Source organism: Hippopotamus amphibius, chromosome 2 (assembly GCF_030028045.1).
Source record: "Hippopotamus amphibius kiboko isolate mHipAmp2 chromosome 2, mHipAmp2.hap2, whole genome shotgun sequence".
In the NCBI taxonomy this organism is placed as follows: domain Eukaryota; kingdom Metazoa; phylum Chordata; class Mammalia; order Artiodactyla; family Hippopotamidae; genus Hippopotamus; species Hippopotamus amphibius.
Window position 1 is genome coordinate 151,875,834 of NC_080187.1, and position 24,855 is coordinate 151,900,688.

The 24,855-nt window shown below is 43.9% G+C and overlaps 1 protein-coding gene across 2 annotated transcripts in view; it reads right to left on the reverse strand.

Moving 5' to 3' along the window:
* ENTREP2 (endosomal transmembrane epsin interactor 2) overlaps nt 1-24,855 on the reverse strand; it is a 404,596-nt gene that overhangs the window by 163,583 nt on the left and 216,158 nt on the right. The gene's annotated exons all lie outside the window — the stretch shown is intronic.

Sequence of the window (24,855 nt, forward strand, 5' to 3'; positions counted from 1 at the left end):
CCTTGATCATTATTGTAGTGTCCTTCCCTTGTCTCTTGTAATAGTCTTTCCTTTAAAGTCTAATTTGTCTGATATGAGTATTGCTACTCCAGCTTTCTTTGGACTTCCATTTGCATGGAATATCTTTTTCCATTCCCTTACTTTCAGTCTGTATGTGTCCTTAGGTCTGAAGTGGGTTTCTTGTAGACAGCATATATAAAGGTCTTGGTTTTGTATCCATTCAGCCAGTCTGTGTCTTTTTGTTGGAGCATTTAATCCATTTACATTTAAGGTAATTATTGACATGTATGTTCCTATTACCATTTTCTTAATTATTTTGGGTTTGTTTTTGTAGGTCTTTTCCTTCTCTTGTGTTTCCTGCTTAGAGAAGTTCCTTTAGCAATTGTTGTAAGGCTGGTTTGGTGGTGCTGAGTTCTGTTAGCTGTTGCTTGTCTGTAAAGCTTTTGATTTCTCCATCGAATCTGAATGAGATTCTTGCTGGGTAGAGTATTCTTGGCTGTAGGTTTTTGTCTTTCAGGGCTTTCAGTATATCCTGCCACTCACTTCTGGCCTGCAGAGTTTCTGCAGAAAGATCAGCTGTTATCCCTATGGGTTTTCTCTTATGTTATTTGTTGGTTTTCTCTTGCTGCTTTTAATATTTTTTCTTTGTGTTTAATTTTCATTAGTTTGATTAATATGTGCCTTGGTGTATTTCTCCTTGGGTTTATTCTGTATGGGACTCTCTGTGCTTCTTGGACTTGATTAATTATTTCCTTTCCCATGTTGGGGAAGTTTTCCACTATAACCTCTTCAAATATTTTCTCAGACCCTTTCTTCTTTTCTTTTTCTGGCATGCCTATGATTCAAATGTTGGTGTGCTTAATGTTGTCACCGAGGTCTTTGAGACACTCTTCCATTCTTTTTATTCTTTTTTTCGTTTTCCTGCTCTGTGGCTATTATTTCCACCATTCTATCTTCCAGCTCACTTACTCATTCTTCTGCCTCAGTTACTCTGCTGTTTATACCATCTAGAGTACTTTTAATTTCAGTTATTGTGTTGTTCATTAATGTTTGTTTGGTCTTTAGTTCTTCTAGGTCCTTATTAATTGTTTCTTGTGTTTTCTCTACTTTGTTATCGAGATTTTGGATCATCTTTACTATCATTACTCTGAATTCTTTTTCAGGCAATTTTCCTATTTCCTCTTCATTTATTTGGTTTTGTGGGTTTTTTTCCTGCTCCTCTGCCTGCAAGGTGTTTCTTTGTTTTCTCATTTTGTCTAATTTATAGGATTTGCTGTCTCCTTTTCCTATGTGGCCTAGTAGTAATTCCTCCTGTTTCTGCTCTCTGCCCCCTGTGGTGGGGTTGGTCCAGTGTATTGAGTAGGCTTCCTGGTGGTAGGGTCTGGTGTCTGCTTTCTGGCGTGTGGATCTGAGTCTTTTCTCTCTGATGAGCAGGGCTGTGTCAGGTGGTGTGTTTTAGGGTTTCTGTGAGCTTAATGTGGCTTTAGGTAGTCTGTGTGCTGATGGGTGGGTTTGTGTTCCTGTCTTGTTTGTAGTTTTGTGTGAGGTAACCAGCACTGGCAGTTGCAGACAATTGGGCGAAGCTGAATCTTAGGCTCTGATAGATGCCCCCGTGAGAAATCTCTGCAGTTAATCTTCCCTGTGGCTGAGGACTCTGTAGTGGTCTAGCGTCCTGGATTTGGTGCTTCCTCCCCAGAGTCTCCAACTTGACTTCTGGTCAAGTAATCCAGACTTCCGAGGTCACTTGTCCCAGTTACGTCAGTATCTTTGCAGTCCTTTCTGGTGTGCAAGGTCTTCTGCTGGTGTTCAGCTGGTTTTCTGCAGGAATTATTGCATCTTTTGATGTATTCCTGACGCATCTGTGCAGAGGTATGCATTCCATGTCCTTCTACTTCGCCACCATCCTGAACTACCACACTGCTGTGTTTAAAATAAAATGCCTTAGATACTGTGGTCCAGAAAGGCCTCCTGAGCAGGCGAACTTGGCATTAAGATGGTTGATAACAGGTACCCATGTGGAGACCTCAACAAGGGCATTCCAGGCAGAGGAACCAGCAAACGCAAAGTCCTAGGGCAGGAGCAAGCCTGGTGGACTTTTTTTTCCTTTCAGCTTGGACTAGTTTCACTCGCTCACACACGGCCACGTGCAGAGTCCTCACACCAGCCCTTCAGACCAGTTTCTAGTGACTTCTAGTTTCTTCTCCCAAGATCCCTGTCTACAGATCTCTTCTTTTACACACTGTGACCTCAACAATTACCCCTGAGCAGAAATTTGGACCCTCTGATGCTTGTTTAAATGTGGGGTGACTTGTTTTGACACTTTTTCTAAACTCACTCCTGGTAAAGGCTGGTCACAGGCAAAGCAGAGAACTCTTCAGGTCTCAGACTCAAAAGCTTGGTGAAATCACTCCAGGAAGGGCAGCATCACTCAAACAGCATGGCCTGGGGGCCCAGCTGCCTTCTCCTCTCCACTGGCTGACCCAGCGGGATCACCTCCTTTTTCTCTGACCCTGTTTCCTCTTCTGTAACACAGGGAGCAGAGCTTTCCTGAGGTCAGTGGGAAGGTGAAAAACACATACATAAATCACCTGGGGCAGTTCCTGGCACAGAACAGGAAGGATTTCTAGAATGACTGACTGTGTTACAACAGCAGAAAATGCACTTGGAAAGAAGTCATGGATTTGAGCCTGGTAATAAGGATGGTGCCCAGAATAATTTCTTTAAAGAATGTCTTCAGTTCTTGTCTCCCAACGCTGCTCACATGCTATCGGACTGTCATCACCATCTCTGTAATTTGTCACAATGGCCCGAGGTCCCCTCCCCCCCTTCCTCACAGAGGCAGCATCACGCAAAAAGCACAGGCTCCAGACTGGGACTCTCTACGTTCAAATCTCTGTGCCTCAGCTGACTCACCAGTACAAGGTGATTAACAGGAATGCCTGTCACACAGGATAATGTGAGGAGTTTAAAATGGTACCCGTCATCCCTCTGCATAGCCTGGCACAGATGGCCCTCCTTGGGTGACCACCTGGCTTCCACAGGTGACCAAGGTGCAAGGGAACCATCCCTAGGTAGGCTCCATGGGACACAGGCCCACAAGCCTCAGCTCCTGATGAAACCTACATGGCAAGTGTCTCAAGAAAGCAAGTCAAAAAAGGGAAGAAAGAGGCACAGCGTTCTGTCTGAAGTGAGAGGAGCCTCGGGGACAGAAATAAGTGGAGAAACAGAAGGTTCCAAAGGCTCCTGACTCCTGTCCTGCTCTTATTTGCCAAAGTAGCCGTGAGACAGAAGGCAAGTTGGCAGCATCCTGAGACTTCTCACCTGCAAGTCGCTCTAGGGAAATCCCTTTGGAATAGAGGCTCATATTGTGCATGTCATGAGCTCCACGAAGGAAGAAGGGCCAGGATGGAGGGCCAGGCCGGGATGGAGGGCCGGGCCAGTGCTCTCAGGGTGGGACCTGCCCAGTTCAGCCAAAGGGATACTGCGTGGGGTTTCAGGAGGAAACTAAGATCCCGGGGCCTTTGCAGGGGCACCCTCAGTGTGCCGGTCTTCCTACCCTCTCCTGGGGATAGAAACCAGGCTGGTGGAGGACCATGAACTGGTTGTCATGCGGGAGCCCAAGAGCACAGGCCAGAGCATCACGACAGGGTGCTGGCAGGTGTGCCTGCAACAGACACGCTCCCGTGACAGCACAGGTAAACACATAGGACCAGAAAAACTGCAAAACAGCCTGATGACTGGTCAGAAAACAGAGACCAAGAAACAGAAGCTGCTGCAGCAACTCATGGGTCCCCAGATCCTAATCAGAACATCAATCCAACACCAGGAGGACTGGAGCCGACACACGGCGAGACCAGAGTCTGAACTGAGGAATCCAATTACAGGGTGAGAATGAGACCCGCACGGTCGCACAGCTACTAAATAGCTTGGAAAGTGAGGAACGGAGCAGACAGGAGTGAAAATCACAGTAATGGCCTGGGGGAAATCGTGAGATCGCCACCGTAGTTGCGTGGAGGAAGAAAGAGAGGGGTGATAAATGACAAGGAACAGGTCTGCGGGGCATTGGCAGCATCCTCCCGTCACTCTAGAAACTAGTGTGTCTTCCTGGGAAGGAGCACCAACCTCAAATTTAGAAGTAACTTCAGTCTCACATCAGTGCTGCTTCTGTTAATTTCAAATAAACATTACTGTTTAAAATTGGTGGTGACCTAGAGGGGTGGCATAGGGAGGGTGGGAGGGAGGCTTAAGAGGGAGGGGATATGGGGATATATGTATAAACACAGCTGATTTGCTTTGTTGTACAGTGGAAACGGGCACAACAGTGTAAAGCTATTACACTCCAATAAAGATCAAAAGAAAAATAAATGAATAAATAAAACATACACAGTGTCGTTCCCTAGGGGCTCCTGTCTTTTACCAGCATTTCTCAATTTATAGCCACCGAATAGGGAAGACTGGCCATTCCTGGACAGTATCAATACAACTCTGTTTATTGCTTTTGCTGTTGTCATTTTCTGTATTGCTTAGTTTATTCGAAATGTGCACAGTTTTCATTTTTAAAAATATAATCATTAATGTAAAAGGAAGATAATCCACTCAACATGCCTTGGATAAACATATCTGTTGAACACTGTTCTAGGTGGTAGAGCTATAGGCCAAACCAACAGCTCACCCAGCTGCACGTAAGATCAGGGAAGGCTACAGATTCAGGAAGACAAACGCAGCTCATTCTGGAAATGCAAGCGTGATTTAATATTAGGAAATACAGTTCATCACGCTAATAGAGCTGAGGTGAAAAATCACACAATCGTCTCAGGAATGCAGCAAAGGTATGCAATTCAGCATCTGTTCATATGATAAACACTCAATAAAATAGGAATTGAAGGAGAGGATAAAGTCCTATCCCAACATGATAGAAGATACGTATAATTACAACATAAACCTCACCTTGAAAGCCAGCATCTTAATGAACAGAGGGGAACTCGAGGCTTTTCTGCTCAAGTCTGCAGCAAGACAAGGGCACCCTCCATGGCCATGACTCTGAAAGAGTGAATTCGAGCGATCTGCCCATTATTTAGACAAGAGAAATAAACGGGAGGCATGAAAACTGTGAAAGAAGAGGTTAAATTATCCTTATTTGTACAGTATGTGATTACATATGTGGAAAGCTATGAGTCCTTGTGCAAAACAAGTAAGCGTGCACACAGACACACACACACACACACACAAAACCAGGAAGAAAACTTGGTTAAAAAAAAACAGGTTGAAAAATAAATATGCAAAATCAATAATGTTCTTTCACACCAAAAACAACAGTTGGAACACATAACTGAATACCACATTTACAATAGCATAATAGGTAAATAAATACTATCACTGGAAACCTGACAAGAGATGTCTAAAGCCTATATAAACAACACTGTGAAATGCTCAGGAAGAAAAAAGAAGCTTGAGTAAGTGGAAAGATATGCCACATTCCTGCACAAGATTCAACATCACAAAGATGTCAGTTCTCCCAAAGTTAATCTATAAATTTAGCATCATATCAGCTAAAAAATCACATTGTTTCCTAAAGCCAGGCAAATTGATTATATAGTTCATTTAGCATAACAATCAAGCCAGAATCACTAATGAAACCTTAGCAAAGTAGAACAATGAGGAAGGCTAACCCTACTAGATAGGGTATTACAAAGCCTCCATTATCAAAACAGCATACTGATGGTGTATGAGTTGACAGACCAGTGGAAGAGAATCTAAATATCCAGAGATAGACCATTTGTCTATGGAAATCTAGTATATGATAAAGCTGCCATTTAAAATCACTAGGGGAAAAGTGGACTTTTTAATCAGTGGTATTGATATAACCAGGTAGCCACATGGAAAAGGAAAGATATATATCTGTTTTGCACAAATTATATCAGGATTAATTCCAAATAGATCTGAAACTTAACTGGAAACAGAGAGAGAGAGAGAGGTCCTCTATGACCTACAAATTGAGAAACAGTCCTATCATTCACACTCCAAAGCAGCAGGGAAAAGATTGATACATTTAACTACATGAAATAAAAATCCTTACATGTCAAGAAAACCCCCACCAGAAGTAAATAATACACACGATACATTAGGGAGTAGGGTGTAACTTGTATCACAGATAGAAGGGTAACAGCCCTCTGGTATAAAGAGGACAGTACAGGGGTAAGAAGGATGGAAATAGCTCTGTGCAGTGCCTGAGAGCCGCCCCTCCCCCCCCCCGCCCCCCAGATATACCATTAAGTTACAAACTGAGGACCAGGACAGTGCGCGTAGCACGGACGTATACGTATAGTGTGTGGACAGCGCACTACGTGATTATCATTTTAAAACAAAAGCATAAAGCCAAAACCTACGCGTGGTTGCTCTGGGGGCGGGGGTCAGGGTGGCCGTGGTGGGGGGGAGGGGAGGGGAGACACAGAAACAGAATAATCCAGAATCCTTTGTTGTACAGATTTGACTTTGCAACAGTAAATGTTCTATATCGTCATGAAACGAAATTCAATTAAAACTTAAAAAAATAAGTCTCTAAAATCAAAACAAAATGAAACAAACCAGTATACTGGGTTGGTGGCTTAACTACAGAGTGTGGTTTTAAAACGACCGTAAAATACTCAGTTTCACTGTATCTCTCCAGGGGTGTACACCCTGAAGGATAATCGAGGGATGTGTGAGCCCTACAGCCCATCTGGTCCAGCAAGAAAAGATAAGAGAGAGAGAGAGATTTAAGTGACATAACAGCCCAATACAAAAAGACAGAGGGACACAGACAGGTATAGCTAGAGAAATTGGAACACTGCATAGTGGATGATAAAACAAGTCACTGGTATTTATTAGGTGTGAGATTGGCATTGTGGCTCTATCATTTTCTTCCAGAGATACATACTTCAGTGTTTTGAATGAAATAATACGATGCTCAGGATTGCTTGAATAATGGAGAAATGGGAGAAATGGTAGGGGGTCCTGGGGAAAGAAGAATGGCCAGGAGTTGCTGCAGCTGAGTGACGGGTGCACAAAGCTTCAATGCTTTATATTCTTTTCCTTGAATTATCCCAGGGAGAAATGGTAGGGGGTCCTGGGGAAAGAAGAATGGCCGGGAGTTGCTGCAGCTGAGTGACGGGTGCACAAAGCTTCAATGCTTTATATTCTTTTCCTTGCATGTGTTTGTGCATGTTATTAATTATGCATGTCTGTGCATAATTAACCAGAGTTAAACATTTTTTAAAAAACCCATGAAAGATGTAGGTTCAGATCTCAGCTCTGTTACTTAGTCATGTAGCCAATTTTTTTACAATGTCCTATGTTTCAGGAACCACAGTGCCTTCATTTTTAAAAGAGGGCCCTTAAACTAAAGTCAGAAGGCTAATTAACAACATAACCAAGGCCAGTCGCAGAGAAGAGCTGAACTAAGGCTAGTTATTTATCTGAACATAAAATAAAGAATACATAAGTATAATTCTGCCAAATTACTAAGAACATTTTACTAAGCACAAAATCAAAGTAAAGTTGGAAATGATACTTTCAAGAAGAAATAAAGAATTGAGCATTTCAATCTGATAATTACACAAAACAGCAATGCTAGAATAGGACTAAAGTGATGCCCAAATGTATCTCTCAATAATTGCCAAACTCAAATGTCAGATTCAATGCAGTAATTCTGAGTAACATCCATAGAACTACATATAGCTATTACCATCAATATATTAAATGTGTGGGACCACAGATGCTATGCTAAGTCTGATGTGCCTAAAACTTTGCTGACATATTCTGCCCTATTGTTTCATAAAAAACCATAGTAATCAGATTAGGTTAATTATCAAGCCACAGACAAAACATTCATCCTTTTAAAATACCTGAGTAAACAGAATAATAATTTAAAATGAAAAAATATTTTAATAAAAATACTCAGGGCCAGACCTCAAAGCATTAAGGAACTAGATCTGTATACTCTTGGGATTTACATTCAAAGACTCAATCAAGTTTAAACTCATCACTGATGCGAAACGGAACACGAATCTCCCATTAAAATGATCACGACTGCCAGCTTGTTAAAATGCTCCAGTGCATTAGACATACCAGAGGAAAATTCAATATTATATCCAATAACGTTTCTATTTTAACCCAGAAAACACGCAGTTTGACCACACAGCAATGGGAGATGCTACAGATTCCTGTAAAATTTCCTTTACTGCTTTAGGTGGTAGAAGGTGTCACAGCTGCGAAGTCCAGAACAGCCACATCCGTGCCAGGGATGGGATGGCGAGAAGGAGGAGTCCAGCCCTGATCCACAGAAAAGACCTGAGGTTGAGGTCCGGTGAATAAAGGGGACCAGGCCAGGTGTCTTCCCGTGATGCTGCTGTGGGTGTGGTTTTTTCTCCGTGGGAGGGTCATTTTGAAACCACGTGAACTCACTTCCCAGCTGCCTTCTTTTGAAAATAGGCTCTCTCGATGGGTTTATTGAACACCGGCCCAAACCTGGCTCTCACAATTAGCACATAACTCCTGATTTCAGGTGTAAATTTTCATCCTTTACCAGACAGCTGTTCATACGTTGATGGCAAATTCTCCACCTCACACTTGGAGTAATGATGTCTTCCTGTCGGTTGGCTCAATGTGACAGATGCAAACGGGCAAAGATTAGGTGGAAACCAGTGTCTGTGATAGATGCTCTCTCCACGCACGTCTACTGTCACACAGCCCTTCCTTCTGCAAAACTGATACCAGGAGAAGCCAATCTGCTGAGAATCACATGTAAAATTAAAACCTAAACTTTATAGGTATGCCATCTAAAATACTTATTCTATTTTTTTAAAGCTATCAAAAATAATTATTCCTCACTTCTACATCCATGCTGCATCCTCAAACTGAGGGAGAATCCTGCAGGAAGGTGCCAGAGTGTGAGTAGACTTTGGCAGGAAAGAGCTCCCTGCAGGAGGCCCCTCTGTCTTGTCACTAACCTTAAACTATGCACCCCCACGCTCTACTCATCTCGGGCCCAAGCACACCTTTCACATCTTTTGATCACACAATACTTTGCCTAACTTGTTGGTTCTTTCCACAGATCAAAGAAGTAGGAATGAAGGATAAATAATTAACCAATGACCAGATCTCCTCCCCAGCGTCCCCTTCAGTACTCACAGGAACAAATTGTGTGAACAAGATGACATGTAAAGAAAGATCACGGGGAGCGACAAGCCTGCACACGGTGGGGGATGGTGGAGACTCTGACCCCCCATCTCCATGAGTAGCTGAGATGACTTTCCCTTTTCCCTTTAAAAACTTTCACAGCTGAGCAGAATCTTTGGAGGTGGTTTTGGGGGGACACTGAGTCCACCATCTCCCCAGATTGCCGGCATTCTGATTAAAGACAATTTTCCTTTTTACCAACATTTGCCTCTCTTGAGCACTGATTTTTGCGTGGCGAGCAGTGGGACCTGATTTGGTAACAAGAGAGCTTCTCGTTGCTCCCGTGGACACTGAGCACCTCTGAAAACAGTAACGGAAGCCTCCTCGCTCCTTCTTTTCAGATGAAGGGATACAGGAGGTTGTGTGGGGTTTTTCCACCCCTACAACCAGTCCTACAACTCTCAGATGTCACCTGGGTATCCAACAATTCCAGTCGATTCTGACACTAACTAACCAGAGTTTGTGCAGGCCCCAGGGTTCAGGGCTCAGCCCCACACCGCTGCCCCCACCTCAGAATTTAGTCCTGACTCCTGGGGCCACCTATATCTCCGACTCTAAATCAAGGGTTCCCATAACCCTTGCTAGAATGGCTCACAGAACCAGGAAAACAATACTTATGTTCACTGCTTTATTACAAAGGATACAACTCAGAATAGCCAAGTGGAAGAAACACATAGGACAAGGTGTGGGGGGGCCTGGGTGGGGAGTGCAGAGCTCTTAGGCTCCCAACACCGCCATGTGTTCACCAACCCCATTATTTAGGGTTTTTTATGGAGGTATGATTGATTAAGTCATTAGCCATTGGTGACCAACTCCATCTCCATTCCCTCCACTGCCCCATGAGGTTGGGGTCTGGGGCTGAAAGTTCCAATCCTCTATTAACAGCTTGGTCTTTCTGGGATACCCCCCCATCCTGAAGCTGTTTAGAGGCCTCCAGCCAAGGGGGTCCCCTCGTTAGCAGGCCAAAGTCACTCATCACTCAGGATATTGGAAAAGTTTCAGGAACTCAGCACCAGGCATAGGCAACAAAGAACAAATGCATATATTTATTATACTGCACAGGTCTCCCAAGTTCTTTCAACCCTCAGGTTTCTCATTAGAGACTAGTGGAGAGAGACTAGTGGAAAATTTGGGCCAAAGCCTCCTTCAAAGCACTAAGTAGTTATTTTAAACAAGAAACTCAGACAGCTCTCCTCTCCTCTGCAGTAACACAAGGACGTTTAGATTGAGTGAATTATAAGATCGCCAACTGTTGAAAAACTCCCTCTGAATCCCCAACCATCCAAACTAATTCCTGCCATGCATTTGATAGGGGAGCATGGGAAGGGCACTTCCTGACCCCATGCCATTCTGGCCTCCTGTTACACCTAAGAGGGGATTAAAGGGCCAAGAAATGCTGAGGAAGGCCATGGCACAGGGCCACAGCCCACGGGAGCCTGAAATCATAGACCTCTTTCCCCACATAAACCTTCCACCACACCAACAGGGTTCTAGTTCCGTTACAATGGATTTCAGCTGGAAGAGCTGAAAGACACAAGGAAAGTCCAAGCCCAAGGGAAACAGGTGACTCTGAAGCCTCTGGCACTTTCAGGAAGAACAACCATTAAACAGAGCCCAAATCCCAGCCCTACAAACATGAAACCTCACGTTTACTGCCTATTGACCTCAGTTCTTATTACCCAGTACACTATACTGGGTTTTCAATAGAAAATTACAGGGCAAGAAAAAACACAGTCTGAAGACACAGAGGAAACAACAGAACCAGATTCAGAAATGGAGGTGATTCTGGAATCATTAGATGGGGTACTGAAAATAACTATGGTTAATATGCTAACGGCTGATAGGAAAAGTGAACAAGGAGCAAGAACAGATGGGTGATGTGAGCAGAAGATGGAAACTCTGAGGAAGAATCAAAGGAAACACTAAAAATCAAAAACACTAACAGAAATGAAGCATGCCTTTGATGGCTCATGAACAGTCTGGACACAGCTGAGGAAGTTAGCGAGCTTGAAGACAGATCAATAGAAATGTCCCAAACTAAAATACAAAAAAAAGAAAAAACAAATACAGAAAACAGAAGATCCAAGAACTGTGAAACAATTCAGACAGTATAATATATGCATAACCCCAAAAGGAGAAGAAGGAGAGAATGGAACAGAAGAGATATCTAAAGTAATAATGCCAGAGAACTTTCAAATTTAATGACAGACCTCAAACCACAAATCAAGAAAGCTAGGAGACAACGCCAAGCAGGAAAAGTCCCCCAGATTTGTACTTAGGCATATCATATTCAAATCGCAGAAAACCAAAAACGAAGAACGAATCTTGAAAGACGCCAGATAAAAAATTACACCTGACTTAAAGAGGAACAAAGGTAAGAATTACAGTGTGTCGATACTTACGGAAAGCAAGCAGGAAGAGATGGAATGACTGTTTAAAGGGGTAAAAGGAAAAAACCACGAATCTAGAATTCCATATCCAGAAAAATTTTCCTTCAAAAGTGAAGAAGTAAAGGCTTTTTTGTGTTTGCTTCTCCAAGAAATAAAAACGGAGGGAATTTATCTCCAGGAGACCCATTCAGAAAAACTTTCTAAAGAAATTCTTTGGGCAGAAGGAAAATTAAATAGGTAGAAACTCAGATTCACATGAAGAAAGGAAGAGCACTGAAGGAGAGATAAGGGAAAGTAAAATAAATTCTTTTATTTTTCATATGTTTAATTCATCAAAAGGATAACTCTCTTTAAATAATAGTTACTGTGTGTTGGGTGGTTATAATTTATGGATAAATGCAGTGATTGATAGCAGTGTCACAGAGGAGGAAAGGAAGAAACTGGGAACACTGTTGTAAGGCACCTGTACTAGGTGTGAATCAGTATGATGCTATCTGAAAGGAATGCAGATCAGTTTAAAATGTATATTGGAAACTCTAATCAACTATACTCCAATTAAGAAAGTAACAAAAAACAAACAAAATGTATATTGGAAATTCTAGGGCAACCACTAAAAATTTTTTTAAGAGAAGCATAATTCTTATGCTAAAGGAGGAGATAAAATGGAATCATGCTCAATTAAAACCAGAGAAGGCAGGAAAAGATATGGGAAGAAAAGCCCAAATAAATGACAAGAATAGAAAAATGTCACAAACATGGTAGATATGGCTCATGTTAGTTACATACGTATCTAACTGTATCGACCCAGCTATATTAACAATCACATTTAAATGAGAATGACCCAAATGCCCCAGTTAAATGATGGAGACAGAGTGGATACAAAAACAGAGTCAACTATATGTGGTCTACAAGAAACCCACTTTAAATATAAAGATTCAAGTAGATTAAAAGAAAGAGGATGGAGAAAGTTATCTCATGCTATGGTAATCAAAAGAACGCTGGAGGATCAAGAATAACTTCAGACAAAGCAGACTTCAGAACAAGGAAAATTATCATGGAAAAAGAGGGGCACTACTTAATGATATAAAGGTCAGTTCTTCAAGAAGACAGCACAGTCTTTAGTGTGTTTGCATCTAACAACAGAGAGTCAGAAGAAATGAGGCAAAACCTGATAGAATTGAGAGGAAAATAGACAAACCCACTATGATAGCTGAAGACTTCAACACCCTCTTTCAGTAATTGACAAATCAAGCCAGCAGAAAATCAGCAAGGACAGAGTTGAACTGAACAGCATGAAAATCAATTTGACGTCACTGATCTATAGACTTCATCCAAAACAGCACAGTCCAGGTTCTTCTTAAGCTCACATGGAACATCCACCAAGACAGACCACATTCTGGGCTAAAGGACACACCTGGACAAATTTGAAGGGGATAGAAATCATACAAAGACTGTTCTTGAATCACAGTGGAATTAAATAACTGAGTACCAGAAAAACAGCTGGAAAATGCTCAAATATTCGTATATTTAAGAACACAGTTACAGCTGGAAAATGCTCAAATATTCGTATATTTAAGAACACAATTCTAAATATCATAAGGATTAAAGCAGTCTCAATTGAAATTAAAATATATTTTGAACTAAATGAAAATGCAAATACAGCTTGTCAAAATTTGTCATGTGCAACTAAAGCAGTGTTTATGGGGAATTTAGAGCATTAAATGCATATGATAGAAAACAAGAAAGATCCAAGTATCAATAATCTGAGCTTGCACCTTAGGAAACTGGAGGAAGAAGAGTAATTTAACCCTAAAGCGAACAGAAGAAAGGAAATAAAAATTGAGGCAGAAATCAATGAAACTGAAAATAGGAAAACAATAGAGACTTGACGATTTTGCTAAGAGAAGGAAAAAGACAAGCCACAAACTAAAAGAAAACGCATGTCCAACACATGGTCTCATAAAGGACTTATATCTGACATGCATGAAGAAATTTAAAACTCAACAATAAGAAAACAAAAAACCTGATTTCAAAAATCAGCAAAAACCTGAACAAACCTATCATCAAAGGAGATATATGGGTGTCAATATGCTCAACATCATTGGTCGTTAGGGAACTGCAAATTAAAACAACAAGATACCAAGGCACACCTACAACAATGGTTAAAATCCCGAAACTGACAGTGCAAACTGCTGCAGACCAACAGGAACTCTCATGTGTTGCTGGCGGGGATGCCAAAGGGTGCAGCCACTTGGGAAGACAGTTTTGAAGTTTCTTACAAAACTAGACACTCACACCATATGATCCAGCAACTACTCTCCTAGGAATCTACCCAACTGATTTGAAAATATCTGTACATGAATGTTTAAGGCAGATTTATTCATAATTGCTAAAAACTGGAAGCAACCAAGATATCCATCAACAGGTGAATGGATAAACAGACTGATATCTACACAATGGAACATTATTTGGCAGGAGAATGAACAATCAAGCCACAAAAGATACGAATGAATCTTAAATGCACATTGCTGAGTGAAAGAGGCCTAAAAAAATACATACTATATACTACAGTCTTAGTGTTTGTCTCCCTCAAATTCGTATGTTGAGATCCTAACCCCCAAAGGTAAGGGTAGTAGTGGGTGGAGGCTTTGGGAGTTACTTAAATTATTAAGGTGGAGCCCTCATGAGTGGGATCAGCCTCATAAAAGAGGCTCTGGAGAGACTCCTTGCCCTTTGACCATATTAGGACACAAAATGTCTGCGTCCTGGAGCAGAGCCTTCACTCAACCACGTTGGAACCTGGATCTCAGACTTCCAGCCTCCAGACTGCAAGAAATAAATTTCTGTTGTTTATAAGCCACCTAGTCTGTCTTATTTTGTGATAGCAGCCTGAACAGACTCAGACATTGATCCCAATTACATGACATCCTGGAAAAGACAGAACTTCAGCAACAATGAAAGGATGAGTAATTGCCAGGCATTTGCAGGGAGCAGGGGTGGTTGAATAGGTTAATAACACGAGGGGTTTTTTTAGGGAGGTGAAACTATTCTCTGGATACTGTAATTGTGGATACATGACACTACACATTTGTCAAACTCCACTGAACAGTACAGCACAAAGCGTGGACCTTAATGTATGCAAATTTCTTAAAGTTTTTAGGAAGTAGGAGGATTCCAAGATGCAATGCAGAATGTGGCAAATAATCTGCTTTATAAAAATAAGAAACAATCTCACTGAAAGGAGTGGGAGAGAAGGTAGCTACTCTGAGTAACTCCGGAAACAAGTGAAGTCTATAAAACTATAGGAGAAGGAAACTGCATGTCATCTGAGTCTAGTTGATAGAGTTGCTTCCCAGTGGGGTATGGTCCACAGTCCTGATACCACTGCACGCATGTTCTGGTACCGATAATTCCGTAAACGGATCGTGGGTTGTGAGAGCCTGGCTTCTCACTGATGGTGTGGGGGTGGGGGGGGGTGGAGGCTAAAATGACCCCCATGGTCATGGATTAGAGTTGGGGAATCACTGTGGACTCATGTTTAGCTTAATATAGATACCAATGGGTACATATTGTGAGATAATATATATCTGGTCTTCATCCCAGTTCCCGGCACAGAGCTTCTAAAACACCTGTAACTTCCTAAGTGATGAGTGACAGGAGCATCTTTTGTTATATTTGACATCTGTCCCCACTTCCTGAAATAGGTCCAGAGCATAAAGGTAAAAGGAACAACTTTGTTATTTTATAAGAAGCCCCTTTCCAGCACACCTGAGTTGATGTTAAAGAGATGACTTTTGGAAAATCCCTAAGGACGCAGGCTGGTTGCCAGGGGAGGTTTGGGATTTTCAGCCCCACCCCCTTGACCTCCAGGGAAGTGCGAGGGACTGCAGGTTGAGTTAATGGCTAATGGCCAATGATTTGATCAATCAGGCCTTCAAAAATCCCTCACCAAAGGGGTGTGGAGAGCTCCAGATTGGTGTACCCGTGGGGGTGCTGGCAGGGATGCACGGCGCGTGGAAGTTCTGTGCCCTTCCTCCATACCTCACCCTCTGCATCTCTGCCACCTGGCTGTTCCTGAGTTGTATCCTTTTAGAATACACTGGTAATCTAGTCATTAAACTGTTTTCCTGAGTTCTGTGAGCCCTTCTGGCAAATGATCAAACCCGAGGAGGGGGGTATGGGAACCCCCAGTTTGTAGCCACTTGGGCAGAAGTCACAGGTAGCCCATGGACCCAGTCCTTGCCACCGGCATCTGAACTGGGGGCAGTCTTGCGGGACTGAGTCCTTAACCTGTGGGGTCCGCACTACCCAGGCAGTTAGTGTCAGAACTGAAGTTCCTCGCAGGACACCCAGTGGTGTCAGGACAAGTGGAAAATTGACTCCTGTGGGGAAAAAACCCACACATGTGGTGACCAGAAGTGAAGTATTGAGAGCAGAGAGAAGCAGAAGAGTTTTCCTTTCACAATCAGAAAAGTTTATAGGTCTCTATATATGCATGTAATAGTATGCACATGTATATTTCCGTGTTCTTGTAATAGGGAAGAACAAACCTGACTCCATATTAGATCTGTTTCTTTTACTTTAACCTTTGTATTCTACCGATTTTACTTCTTAGAGAATGTTGCCTATGGCCTGAAATATACAGGATATTCTCAAGGCTCTGACTTTAAAAGGTATAACACTTTTCCATTCATACAAAGATAAAACATTGCAGAACAGAGAATAACATTTGTCTTGTTGGAGGTTTACAGGAATATCTTGACCTGACCCAGGTGGACACCTGCAAGAACAAAGGATTCTGACACCAAGAAGTCTGCAACAACCAACCATGCCCCTCCCTCACCTTGCCTTTAGAAATGCTTTGCTTAAACCCTTCAGGAAGTTCAGGGGCTTCTGGGGGCACAAGCCACCCATCTGCTTGCTTGGTCTGCTTGCTTGGTCCCGCACTAAACCCTTCTCTGCTCCAAACTCGTTTCCATTTGTTTGGCCTCACTGTGCTTAGGGCACACAAACTTGCATTCGGTAACCTTCTATCAGCTGAGAGGACTAAGAAGCAAAGACTCCCAGAAGCAAGGACACACCTCATAGCCCGATTTTGGTTTCTAATACTATTCTCCAATCAATGGAACCAGGCGCCTTGGAAAAATCACTGATTCTAGGACTAACGCAAGAAACATAAGATGAGCCTGGGGCATTCTGTGGTGGCAGAAATATGAAAGTCACACACACACACACAGACACATACACACATAACCTCACACACACACACATAACCTCACACTTTGTGGGTATGACAAAGGGACACAGGAGCCAACTGGAACAATTTTAGCAACATGATAAAATAGTAGTGACCCATAACACAAAATGTAAAATAAATGTCCATGAGTTCACATGGATATAAATAAATAGCTAGAAGAGAAGAGGCAAATTCCCACGCAGAAGAATTCCAAATAATTCATGTAGATAATTCATGAATAGAGCGCCTCCCTCCCTAGGTGAGGGCTGTGTACAGTGATGTGCTTCCAAAGAGAATGGGACAAAAATGGAGAAGGAAAAGGGTAACTTCATGGTGCAGAAACTTGCCGATCACTCCCCCCGCCAGGGGTTAAGGTCAACATCAACAGTCACAAGTCACACCGAGAGCATGTGTCCTTGATAGGATGGAATGAGAACGGCATTTCCCCCATTTCTTCCTCTCCAAAACCCATAATCCCAGTCTAATCATGAGAAAGACATCAGACACCTCCCAGGAGAGGTCACGTTACGTGATCAGGACACCTCAAAACTGTCAAGGTCATTAGAAACCAGGCAAGACTGAGATCACAGTCGAGGTCGCCTTAAGGAGACATGATGACTAGTGTAACGTGGGGTCCTGAGTGGGATCCTGGAAGAGGAAAGACATTAGGGAAAACCCCGGCGAATCTGAATAAGCTGTGGACTTCAATAATGTGTCAATGTTGGCTCATTCATGACAAGAAGTGTGCAGTGCTAATGGAAGATGTTACCAACAGGGGAACTACGGGAATTCTTTATACTGTCTTTGCAACTTTCTGGCAAATCTAAAACTGTTCTAAAAGACGAAGCTTATCTTAATAATCCAACAGCAGTCATGAAGCATAACTAACTCCGACAGCCACACGCTGCCTCGTTGCCAGTTGCTTTTATGAACAGACACCGGTCACGCCAGGACCCCGGAGCCAGCCCCGGGGGCTGTGCCCTCATGGCACACACGGTGCAAAGGTGAGCCGTCCACCCTGGATTCAGTCCCTGAGTGAAATTAACTTACAGGTGGTGTGAGTTTCAGGCTGTGGGGATGGGGGCTTAATGCTTGCTTGCTGACGTGGGGAGGGAGAATCCTACAGCATGATTCTCAGAAGGGCCGGGAGGGCTTCCCACAGGCCACAGGCAGCAGGATGGTCACTGGCCTGCCTGGCACTCCAGCTGGTGGGAAAGCACGCAGATACCCACGAGGGACCCACGAGGACGGCCGGGTGCGCTGGCCTCACCCCTCACTGCCTTGTTCTAATGGCCACAGCGCAATACAGACAGGGCCGGTAACTGGTGTCGGAAAAGCTGTCTGGGTTCTTCTGGAAGCACCAGTGACTCACTGGTGCAGGTGCTACGACGTGGAGCTTCTGCTCCGCTCCCTGCACACCTCTGGGGCCTGCTTTCCAATGCGGTTTACAGCACTGGACACAGCACCAGAGGCTCCCGCGGGACATCTCAACACATCCCATGAACTGGGCAAGCCTGGCATCAATGCCCACACTCATCAGTGATGGGACATCCGCTCCCCTTGAGGACTCCATCTGCCCACACGAACTCCACTCAGCCAGAGAAAAGAAGAGCATCAAAGCTTGGAGAGCCCCGGGGCTGACAGTCAGGGCTTCTTGGGAGAAAGGAAGGGGCCTGCCAGACCAAGAGTCCGGTTTTCCCAGCCACCACTCCGTGACGTTCATTTACTTGTGCAGCTGGGTTGTTGGCATCACCCCCAAACTGTAATCAAATGTTCTTTAAGAAATTCTCCAACACCTTGATATCTGTCTCCTTCTGCAGTAATTAAGCGGATATACAAAGCTAAATGGCATGTTGGAAAAACCAACTGTAAAAATATAGTGTTCATATTTGAACACTAAAGCATAAATCATAAATGTCAACAATTCAGACATACAGTGAGATAAAGTGCACTGCTCATTTGGGCAAAACTGCTGACAATGAAAACAAAATGTATCATAGTGAAATTTACACCAATACCAGCTAATGTAAGAGGTCACAGAAAGCCACTGGATTTCTCATCCCATCCTCAAAGAAATAACTGAAAACAAACAAGAAATTTCAAAAGGAAGATGGAACAAAATGATGAAATTATGACTCCAGTGTAACTCTATAGCCCTAATCTTACATGTAAATAATGAACTGAAATGCAGAATCTGTGGTTACCTCTAGATCACTACACTAGGTGATTTATACTGATTATTTACAGGTAGCTTCTAATGGAAGTCAACACTGACTATTTTTAAATAGGAAAAGAAAAAAAGGAATAATACTCGTTTGGCTGAAGAGCTTTGAAACGGTTTTTCCTGAGGGGAGGAGGATGGTTTGGGTGGTTTCTCGAGCCCTTTTGGCCTGTGATGCTGTGATAAACACACAACTGCAGTGAGAAGCAGGGCTGCTAGCGGCCGGACCACACACAACAATGCTGCACTTTGTGCCATCTTTATGAAACCAAGCGCGCCACATTTTTCTAAAAATGTAATACTCAGAGTTTGAGTCTTTCCAAAACACATTCTACTTGGTGCACAGGGGGCGAGGAAGGGTTCACTGCTAGAAAATGGGGAGAAGGTCCAAAAATGAGCCTCTCAGGAAACTGACCCTAAGAAGCAGTAAGAGCCTGATGAGACCCAGGATGGGTGGTGGGGGGGGGGGTGACATGACAAAATGCCAGTCACTGTGGTCCCCAGAAACCAAAGAGGCTGGGACAGTGGTCACAGTCCATTTTTCAGAACAGAACTAGAATGGATCTCAGGAAAACCACTAGAATCAGGAAAAAGAAGTCTAGCGTCTGAACTGAGAGCAGTGGGTCCATGCTGGGGCCCGGGAGGACCCTTAGAAGAGGTTCCCGTAAATTGAGCTCTGGGACCGACAGTGCAGAGGCATCCAGCCCCTGGCCTGAGACAAGGCACGTGGGGGTGGCCTGCCTCTTTCAGGGATACCTCACTCCCTCTGCTGACACCCCTGTGGACATGCCCCTGGCCTCTGGAGGGGGGCGCCCACTGGGCAGCCTGCAGGCACCAGTATCCATTTCCCTCTAGTAGCGATGGCCCTCTTTGCTGATTTGTATGACTTTTTAGTGATAACGTTTTCCCCACAGCTTTGCCCATTCATTTTCTCTTATTCCCTATATAAAAAAAAAAACAAAACAAACACATTAGTTTTCAGAGGTTATCTTATGCTATGGGTTGAACTGTGTCACCCTAAAATTCTCAGGTGGATGTCCTAACACCCAGTACCCTCTGAATGTGACCTTATTTGGACATAGGGACTGGAGGAGGATGGGCCCTAAGCCGATACGATTGGTGTCCTTATGAAAAGGAGACATTTGGACACAGAGACAGACGTGCACACAGAGACAGCGCCGTGTGGACATGGAGGCAGGGACGGGGGGATGCGTCTACAGACCAGGAACACCGACGATGTCAGCCAACCCCCAAAAGCTGGGGAGAGGCCTGGACCAGATTCTCCCTCAGGACCCTCGGAAGGAATCAAGCCTCCTGACACCTTGATCTCGGACTTCTAGCTTCCAGAACCCTGAGGCTCTAAATTTCTGCTACTTAAGCCCCCCAGTTTGTTATGGGAGACCCACCCATCAACCTAACACAGCCTGTAATGTTACCTTTAGGTTTACACAGATGTCCCAACAACTTCCCTGGGATGTGATAACACAGAAAACAAGTGGAGAAGGCCCTGGGGCCCCATCACTGTCACGCTTCCAGGCGCCTGTGCAGTATCCAGGGGCCCCCAGCCCTTCCACCTACCGGAGCCTACATGACTGTGGCTTATGAGCCTGGAGCTGAACACGGCCCACTGCTGACAATGCTTGCTCTCAAGACGGTAAGAACTTTATAGCAGCTTCCCTTCTCATAGCAATCAATTCTGAAAGGCATGCTTTTGTCCTTAGAGGATGCTAAGGGCTGGTGAATACAGTCTGTGCTATTATGTTCAGCATTTGAACAAAATATTAAATATTAAAATACAACTTTAAGTTGAATTTTGATTGAGTTTACTAAGATACATTTTGTTGACATTTTGTACTAAATTAGAGATTGCTTCTTCTCCCACTGAGAAGTGGACACTCATTCCCATCCTTCTGCATAGGGGCCAGCCTCTGTGACTTGCTTGATCAAAATGAGACCTAATTAAACGTAAAAGGCTTTTCACAGCAAAGGCAATCATAAATAAAATGAAAAGGCAACCCACAGAATGGGAGAAAATATTTGCAAATGAAGCGACCGACAAGGGATTAGTCTCCAAAATACACAAACAGCTCATGCAGCTCAACAGCAAACAAGCAACCAACCCAATCAAAAATGCGCAAAAGACCTAAATTGACAATTCTCCAAAGAAGACACAGAGATGGCCAAGAAGTATATGAAAAGATGCTCAACATCGCTAATTATTAGAGAAATGCAAATCAAAACTACAGTGAGGTATCACCTCACATTGGTCAGAATGGCCATCATTAAAAAGTCTTACAAACAATAAATGCTGAAGAGGGTGTGGAGAAAAGGGAACCCTCCTACACTGTTGGTAGGAATGTAAACTGGTGCAGCCACTGTGGAAAACAGTATGGAGGTTCCTCACAAGAATAAAATAGAACTACCATATGACCACTACTGGCCATATACCAGAAAAGATGAAAACTCTAACTCAAAAGGATGCATGCACCCCCATGTTCATAGCAACATGGAATACACACACACACACACACACACACACACACACATATAATACACAATGGAAATGACTCAGCCATAAAGAAGAATGAAATAATGCCATTTGCCACAACATGGAGGGACCTAGAGATGATCATACGAAGTGAAGTCAGTCAGACAGGGAAAGACAAATACCATATCACTTATATGTGGAATCGAAAAAGATGATACAAATGAACTTATTTACAAAACAGACTCACAGACTTAGAAAACAAACTTATGGCTACCAAAGGGGAAAAGTGGGGGCGGGGAGAGATGAATTAGGAATTTGGGATTAACATATACATGCTACTATATATAAAATAGATAATCAACAGGGACCTACTGCAGAGCACAGGGAACTCTACTCAATATTCTATAATAACCCATATGGGAAAATAATCTGAAAAAGAATGGATACATGTATGTGTATACATAAACCACTTTGCTGTACACCTGAAATTAACACAATATTGTAAGTCAACTCTACCCCAATATAAAATAAAAATTAAATTGAAAAAAGACTGTGACAAAGCGGCACTCTAGGACACAGGTGGCATCTTCCTCCTGAGTCTTCCAGGATGCTCGCTCTGGGGGAAGCTAGCCTCCATGTAACAAGCACCGTTGCCATGAGCTCGCCGTGCTCTGAGGAGGCCCAAGCAGCCACATGGAGAGGCCATGAGGAGAGAGAAAGGGGTCGGTCCCCAGCGGTGCCCCCCACCCCAGCCCGGCCACCGCACACGTGTCAGTGAAGGAACCTTTTGGATATTCCAGCCCCAGCAGACAGGACATGAAAAGGAACAGGGAAGCCAGCTGATGGACAGAACCCAGCCCCCAAACACAGGGCCCTGTCCAGACATCCCAGGGCACCCAGCCACCTGGCACAGCTCCAGTCCCGGTGAGATACCTCCACTGTGCGCTGCCTCAATCCTTCACTTCCAAAACCATGAACAGCACAAACAGGTGGCAGCTTAATGCCATTCCATTTCAAGGTGGCTCACAGAGAAGCGGCAGATACCCGGAACACCCTTTCTGTGAAGCCGTTTTTCTTTCCAGATGCTCACGGATTTAGGTGGGTTTATCCAGAGGCTCAAGTGCAACTGAAATTCCACTAAAAATGCTTTTAAACAAACAAGCGGGACGAATCCATCTCCCCATGACACAGGAATGCACTGTCTGCATCAGAACATATCTTAGACGGTGAGATGACCCCGTACAATACACATCTCATGTTCACACTTTCTAACAGTTGCCCAACTGAAACAGAGATTAAAATGAGGGAGAAGCAGCAAAGCGCACCTCCCCTCCAATGCAGTGCTCAGAAATGTCAATAAATGTGAACTCGTGGGGTCACGTGTGGGCTTCGCAGCTCTGATTTCAAGAAGGCATTGGACATGCGAATGAGAATGTAGCCAAAGACTATGGAAACATGGGTTCCTGTGGCTCAGCACGGCCCTAGGTCACCCGCCCTGGCCAGAGGTCCCCTCACAGCCCCATCTGACCTGAGAGGTGTCCCCATCGTGTCTCTTAGAGAAACTGCCAGCCCCAGCTGCCCACCTGCCAGGCTTTAGAGGCCAAACGTCCTCCTCTCCTACAATCTTCCTCGCTGGACTGGAAACCCTTCCCCACTGTTACACCTGTGCAAACTGCCTTTACGAGCAATGATATTCGGATGTGTGGTCTGTGCTTTGTAGATAACCTGCACCAAACCGTTTCAAATGAATAAGAAAGCCACCATTAATATGCTTTAAAATTAAAAGCAAACGATTCAGCACTAACAGCAATCTGAGTCTACGTGCCCTTCGAGGGGACGTTGCTCATGATGGAGCACGGCTGCACCATCTGCTTGGGCCTCACGTCGAGCCCATGTCATTCCCGTTTCCATAAAGACGTCCCACAGCTGGTTCCTGGCAGGACGTTATTCAGAGTCAGGTCTGCAGATGCCAAAGCCTGTAAGAAAAATGTCTGTATGGTGCCGATCCCGTGACGCCCAGCCCCATCCCCAGCAGTACCCCACATCCCCCTACAGATGAGAAACTGAGGCACAGACAAAGCAGCAATTTCCCTGAGACCCCCAGTGATCAGTGGGAGAGGGGGATTTTGACCAAGCAGCTGCAGCCTGTGCTCACACACAGGACGTTGTGACATCTAATATGTTGTGCTGACTTTGAGCAAATCATTCAAGCTCCTGGAAGGTCATTCTTCTGCAAGGACTGCCTGAGTGGTTAGGCACAAGTGTGGAAAGCATGTCCCAGCACCTGTGCAGACGAGGTGCTGCAGGACCAGGGATGCTGACACTGCCCCGTCTGTGGCTTTACTGCCCCCAATGCTGCCTGGACCCCACAGGGATGGGGCCAGCACTGCCAGGTGGCACCAAAGCTGCTGATCCAGGGCTGTTTAGAGAGACTGGAGGGGGATGCCACAGCCGCTCTGGATGGAAGGAGTGCAGAGAAGTGTGGTCTGAGGTGGGACAGGGCTTAGAATGGGAGACAGACCAGGAAACCTGGCTGGCACAGACTGAGCAGGTGGAGGGTGCTGGCCCCCAGCTTGGGGCAAAGAGCACAAACAGGTCCCACAGGCAGGGGCAGCAGGCGGCTTCTTCAGGAAATTGGTCCCCATCTCATCATTCATCCCTGAGGTCTGGTGACTCAGCCCACTCCCCCAGCCACTCATCTCACGCCCTTTATTTTATTATTTTATTTTATTTTATTTTATTTTATTTTATTTTATTTTATTTTATTCAAGTACAGTTGATTTGCAATGTTGTGTTAATTTCTGCTGTATAGCAAAGTGACTCAGTTATACACATACATACATTCTTTTTCATATTCTTCTCCATTATGGTTTATTTCAGGATATTGAGTGTAGTTCCCTGTGTATACAGTAGGACCTTGCTGTTTATCTATCCTATATATACTAGTTTGCAGCTGCTAATCCCAAACTCCCATCCATCCCTCTCCCACCCCCCACCCCTTGGCAACCACAAGTTTGTTCTCTGTGTCTGTGAATCTGTTTCTGTTTCATAGAGAAGTTTATTTGAAGTTACACCCTTTAAATATCTGCTCACCACATATGCAGAGCAACAACAGTACATGACTTTTTCCATAATAAAATGTTATGCTGGCCTCTTTAATTGTAATATAAGGGTTTCCTTTCTTAAATACCATTTTCCAAACAAAAGAATTCTGAGCGGAAGAGTCAATGTTCAAAACTGAGATGGCAGAATGAATGCTTCTGAGCACACAAATTTTCAGGTGACGAACTCAGCCCCGCAGCCT